This window comes from Ursus americanus, chromosome 10 (genome assembly GCF_024610735.1).
Source record: "Ursus americanus isolate L20-20 chromosome 10, mUrsAme1.1.p, whole genome shotgun sequence".
Classification (NCBI taxonomy): Eukaryota; Metazoa; Chordata; class Mammalia; order Carnivora; family Ursidae; genus Ursus; species Ursus americanus.
This window is the reverse complement of record NC_142136.1, coordinates 68,234,489-68,241,440: the sequence shown is the minus strand read 5'-3', so window position 1 is coordinate 68,241,440 and position 6,952 is coordinate 68,234,489.

Here is a 6,952-nt window from a genome sequence, read left to right as displayed (position 1 = left end):
TCAGCATCCCAGCCCATCCTTACTGCGCACAACTTGGGACGGGCAGGGAGAGCTGGACTCCTGAGGCTGCCCTCCAAGCACGGAAGAATCACCTCCTGCCCACCTTTCTCCATGCCCCGCGAGGGTGCTGTGTGATGCTCTGGGCTGCGGAGAGCCCAGGGAACCCGGGTTAGGAGCTGGCAGACCCTGTGGCTCGCTGTGCCAAGCGTCCTGAGACGCGCTCCTCCTGCCACGTCGCCCAGGGCTTGAATGGAAGGTGATGCTCTTACAGAGCTCTCCTGTGGGCACAGTTTGGGCCCCAGGAGGGCGCCCATCACAAGTGCCCCCCCCGCCCTGACCCCTGGACACAGGTGCGGGTCAGCACGGTCTGCTGGGGGACTTCACACCCAGCCCAGGAAGCAAGCGTGCATCCAGGAGGCAGGGCAGACATCAGCAAGGACAGAGGAGAGGCGTGCCGGGCTCATGCCGTCCCGACGTTCTGGAAGCCCAGTCGCCCCAGGTTATTCCCACACTGGTTTTGCAGTGCTCTTTAATTACATGTAATAATTCTTCCTATAAATTCCCTCTTTGAACCAAAGTACTTGAAGTTGGGTGTCTCACACTTGACAGCTGAGAGACCTGACTAGTACAGCGAAGGCAGGGCTTCCTCCTGAGGACGCAGGGCTCACGACCGCGACACATCAGCCGTGAGCGGAAAATGTAGGGACCAATTGTGTGCAGGATGCCTGTGTCCCACTGAAACACAACGACTGTGAAGTGGAGATCTGCTAGTCTAGGTCTGATTTTGGTAGCCGTTAAGCAGTAGGGCTGTTTACTCTTGGATGTGTCTTATCTACTAATGGAAGAATGTTATGACCCTAATCACAAGATCACCCCCAAAGCTTTTATAAAGCTGCAGTTGATCTAAGTGAATACAAGTACTGTCTAATTATTTGACTAATAAAGAACTAGCTTCTAATTCCTCAGTAAAGCTCTCCTTAGGCAAAACATTTATGAATAGTATTGCTGTAAAATGTCCAACATTCTCAATCAAAACTTACTTTACACATTTAAAAAAGGGTTGGGCTGCTTATGATAACCAAAGGCAGTGTATAATCCTCGATTGCATCCTGGATCTAAAAAGTAGCTGTAAAGGACATTTAGGGGACAAGTGGTCCTGATAATGCTATTGAGCCAACAAGTGGTTCTTGGGTGTGGCATTGGACTTGTGGTTTGGGAGGAGGACAAGGTCCCTATTCTGAGAAGGTATGTGGGGAAGAGAGAGGTGAGTGTTGCCATGACTGTAATATTTTACTAACTTTTCTAAATAAAAAGGTAGGAGTACTTAAAAAAAAAACAATGCTACTCTGGTATTTGTTGTTTTAAGGGAAAGGGATATTATTAAGGTAACTCTTTCAGAGGTTTTTCTTTTGTTTTGTTTTAAGTAGGCTCCATGCCCAGCGTGGACCCTTCTATGGGGCTTGAACTCATGACTGTGAGATCAAGACCTGAACTGAGATCAAGAGCCAGATGCTTAACTGACTGAGCCACGCAGGCACACTCCTTTTTTAGATGTTTTTTTATGCTAGTAAACAGGAAAATTCACAAATCCTGACAGTCACCACTTTTTGGGAATTGGGAAAATATTGTTCTCTGCTTATGGACTATGAAGTCATGGTTCCCAAGAGCCATTTTTTGGCACCATCTGGCTTTTAAAACATTCCAAATCTGGAAGTGGTTAGCAAAGAGGTAGTCCTGGGCACCCAGCAATAATAAATGGGCTGAATTTCCGGTAACCCCACAGCAAGTGGTTAATTCGCTGAGCAGGAAGACAGGCATGCTTCGAGTGCCTGTGTCTATTTAAAAAGCCATGCTTTTTACAGAAAACATGAAAGGGAGGAAATTTAAAAATATTGCTGTGTTTGTGTGTGTGCAGTGATAGCAGTTGAGGAGTAAATAGTATATGCTGATGTTGGAGAAGAAAACTAGCAAAGAGGAAGTGACTCCCTCCTCTTGGTGTGGCAAGCCTTCTGGGCGCCCGCTCTGTGCCCCCATCACCAAACACTTCACGCGTCTAAATTCCTTTTGTCCTCACAACCACTTTGTAGAGGGAGAAACTGGGCTTACAGAGGAAATTGGCAGGTCACTGCCAAAGCCATGCTGACTGTAAAAAGTGGAGCCAGAATGGAAACTCCAGTATGCTTGACTTAGAAGCCATGCAAGCACTTAATTTATTATCCAGCACAATTCCCAACTGAGCCCGAGCCAGGACTGCGGATGGAGGGGATTGTTTCCCGATTCTCTCTACTTGGCTTGTTTGATTTTTAGTAATAAAAGACCAAAGTATCTAAAAGGAGCACATTTGTAGGAAATCTCTGGGATGGATGGAGTAGGCATATAACTATATGCAGAGGTTGTTGGGGTGAGGGGTGGTGATGATGCAGGGAAGGGCCCCCGAAGAGCACTGGAGCAAATAACTCTTACCATTCATTCAGTTGCCGGCACGGGGGTTCATTCTCAAGATGACTCAAACTTCAAGTGATGAAAACAGAAGCCAGTAAAGTAATGTACACAGACCTATGGAAAAGCGCAGCAACCATTTCACGTCAGTCCCCAAATTCCCCTAGTGCGAAGCGACAGGGGAGGTGTAAGGAAGTTGGGGAGCTATAAGTGAGAACTGAACATCCACAGCCCATGAGAAGAGGCTACATGCAGAAAAAGGTAAATGGATGAGCACATATCAGTTTACAGAACACAGTATCAATGCTGGGAAAATGAAACTTCAAATTCTTCGGGCTGAAGTATCAGTTATCACAGATGCTACACAAGCGGTCAGCAGCTCAGGAGTTCCTGACCTTGCACATTACACTCATCTGGGAACCGTGGGAAATCCTGACGCCCAGGTCCCATCCCAGACCAATTAAATCAGAACTTCTGCGCGTGGGTATATATTTTTTTTAAGCCCCTGAAACATTGTAAGTTGCAGCCAGTGTTGCAAATACTGTTTCTAGGCCAGAGTTTAAGGGAAAGGCAAGCTTGGTTTTTGTTTTTTGTTTTGTTTTTAAATGAACAATTGCAAAGCCTAATAAAAGCATGATCAACAATTGCAATTGTCTAACAGAACCGATACTCATCTTGACTCTTTTTGATACATTGATATTTTGCTTAATCCCCCGCCCCCTCTCCTTTTCTGTCTCTTGACCAGGGTTGAAAATACTGGATTAAGGGTCTGTGTGTGGTAAAGAAAAGTTCTGGTGTTTCATATAAGCATGAGTTTACAAAACCATATACAGCCTGGTGGGAAAAAAAACAGCAAATCGTAAGATCGTTGAATTCAACAGAGAATTTCAAAAAACAGATTCTGAATCCTCTCGTGAAGCATTTCCAAGGATGATACAAGTGTATTTTGACAGTGCTGATACACCCCAGTGCGTGCTACCCTCTCTCGCTCTACTGCCACAGAGAAAACACGGGCTTTGCAGTCAGTCAGATGTAAGTTCCCATCAACATTCCAACTTGGCCGGACTGTCTTCTGCCCCATTTCTCCGCTTGAAAACCGGGAAGTACCCACCCCCTCAAAGGATTGTGAAGCCCGAGTAAGAGCACCTGGCAGAGCGCGGGGACACTCAGGGCTGGTTACATCCCGCTTGCCAACCTTCTCTTTCCATATGATTTTGAGGTTCAGTCACTTTCCCTAGAGTGGATCTCAAGGGGCAGGGGTCATTTTGGGTTGTCACAACAGGGGCATCTAGTGGCACCTAGTGGAGGAGGGATGCTGTTGAACATTATACAAGGCACAGGGCAACCCCCACGACACAGTATTACCCATTCCCCAGTGTCAGTGGCTCTGAGGTTGAGAAGCCCTGCCACCGAAGGGTGCACAACATCAGAGACTCTGCCGAGGGTATGTGATGAAGCTTTGGATGAGGAAATGGGAGATTCGGGAAAGTTCGGTGATCCAAGAATCATAGTATACTTGGGGAGGGGGCTGAGGGAGGCACAGTTTGGACCCTTGGATGTGAAACTAAATCCTTTTTTACCCCCAAAAGTGCTCTTTCCACTGTATCATAGTGCCACCTGTCCTTAAGTAAAGTAAGAATTGTGAAGGGACCCACACCATGCAACAATTCTGAGAAAATAAAACTAGAGACTGGAACAGCTAATTATTCTAAAGCTTTCAAATATGTCACACATGCTCTTATTATTTACAAAACACATGCAAATACAGGCTCAAAAATAACTAATTTTGACTGGTTGTCTTTTAGGAAGTAGCCAAGGCTAGCAAAGCTAGACCACCAAGAGAAAACCAGAGCACATTTGCCAGAGCAAGCTGCAAGGGCACAGGGGACACTTCCCCCTCACCCTGGCCCCTGCAAGAGCTTCACCATGCCCAAACTCCTCCGTTCTTTGGGAAAGCGACTCTCTCTCTCTCAAAATATCATTGAACCAGGACTCCATCTCTCCAGAAAAGTATGACGTGGTTATTTTGTGCTGATTACATATAGATAGTGAGATCTTCCCGCACAGCAAATACCGCAGGCAAGGCAACAGTCTGGGTACAAGTTGACAAGTGGTAATGTCAAAAAAGAAATATTGAACACTGCTGATAAAAGCGAGTCATTGGCAACAGCTGAAGTTTATTTTTTGGTCTTTCTAAAAGTAACTCTTGACTGCTATTTTTAAAAGAGCCATATTGTACTTTTTGATGAGAAATCAAGGACAATAAAGATCAAGTAAATATTAGGGATTTTACCCACAAAAGTTCATCATTGCTCAGACTTAACCAACGTTCATGATGAACTAGACTCCGGAGGTCCATTACTGATTACTAAAATCAGTAGATATTTTTATTTTATTTTATTGGTTTTAAGTTTTTATTTAAATTCCAGTTGGTTAACATACAGTGTAATACTGGTTTCTGGAGAATTTAGTGATTCATCACTTACATACAACGCCCAGTGCTCATCAGAACAAGTACCCTCCTTAATGCCCATCCCCGACCTGCAGCAACCTGTTTCCTACAGTTAACTGTTTCCTGGTTTGTGTCTCTGTCTTATGTTCATCTGTTTTGTTTCTTAAATTCCACCTGTGAGTGAAGTCATATGGTATTTGTCTTCCTCTGACTGACTTATTTCACTTAGGTTAATACCCTCTAGCTCTATACACATTGTTGCTAATGGCAAGATTTCATTTTTTTTGATGGTTGAGTAATATTCCATTATATATACCACATCTTCTTTATCCATTCATCAGTTGATGAATGCTCAGGGTCTTTCCATAGTTTGGCTATTGTTGATGCTGCTGCTATAAACATCGGGTGCGTGTCTCTCTCCAAATCAGTATTTCTGTATCTTTGGGTAAATACCTAATAGTGTGATTGCTGGATCCTAGGGTAGTTCAATTTTTTAACTTTTTGAGGAACCTCCATACTATATCCAGAGTGGCTGCACCAGTTTGCATTCCCACCAACAGTGTAAGAGGGTTCCCCTTTCTCTACATCCTCACCAACACCTGTAGTTTCCTGTATTGCTAATTTTAGCTATTCTGACAGATGTGAGGTGGTATCTCATTGTGGTTTTGATTTCTATTTCCCGGATGATGAGTGAGGTTGAGCGTTTTTTCATGTGTCTGTTAGCCATCTGTAAGTCTTCTTTGGGAGAATGTCTATTCATGTCTTCTGCCCATTTTTTAACTGGATTGTCTTTTGAGTGTTCAGTTTTTTAAGTTCTTTATATATTTTGGATACTTACCCCCCATCAGGTATGTCACTTGCAAATATCTTCTCCCATTCCGAAGATTGCCTTTTAGTTTTGTTTCCTTCGCTATGCAGCTTTTTATCTTGATGAAGTCCCAATAGCTTATTTTTGCTTTTGTTTTTCTTGCCTCAGAAGACCTATCTAGTAAGAAGTTACTGTGGCCAGTGTCAGAGGTTACTGCCTCTGTTCTCCAGTGAGTAGACATTTTGAAATATCAGTCATGACATAATAACTTAAGTGAAAATTAAATATAAAAATCAATGCTTTGTTAAATAGGACTACTGAAACTAGTCCATGTCCTGAGGATTCTAGGTGATGACTAGATATATGTATCAATTGTGTAAGCCTGTATTAGATATAATAATCAAAGTAGTCGATGTTGACAATGTGCTTTTTCCCCCACATCCAAAAATACAACGCGGAGGTCTGCAAACTATAGCCATTTGAGCCATTTTAAAAAATACCTCATCTTTACAGAAAGGTGATACTACAGAAAATTTTTAACCTTTAATTACAAAAACAAACTTGGACCAGACTGATAGTTCCTCTATCATTATCACCAGGTACTATTTTGGGGTGAAAGTAAAAAAGTTTTCCCATTCATATTTTTAAAAAGCTTTCATTTTTTTTTTTTTTTTTAATGAGCTTCCCAATTATACACAGAACACTAACCTATCTTCACTTCTCAATGGGGGAATCATATACCCAATGAGTATATATTAACATGCATTAAGAGAACAGAAGGAAAACCACAAAAGAGACACACTCTAAATGGTTAAAAAAAAATGAAAAAAAATTACGAAGAACATTTTATAAAACAAAAAATCAACAAACATTACAAATTAGAATAAAGTATTCAGGAAAGAGGAAGAGGCACACTTACAATGTTGAAGTACACGCCACACAAAGACAAGTTACTTAGTGCTTAGTGGCTGTTTGGAGTGTGGACTTTAAAATTTGAGTGACTGGGGTACCCAGGAGGTTTTGAGGACCAAACTCTGAAATACCTGGTACACAGTTGCTAAACAGTAGGTATTATAATAGACTGGCAACAGATAAAACATGAATTCTGCGCCTTGGTGAGGGAAAGCTGGTCCTCATTAAAGGAATGTAAGACTGGCCCCATTGAGGGTAGTGTGGTTACTTATCTCTCGTAGGCCCACGTCTTCCCCAGCACACCCCCAACACTTCTTGTCCTTAGAAAATAAGCATAGACA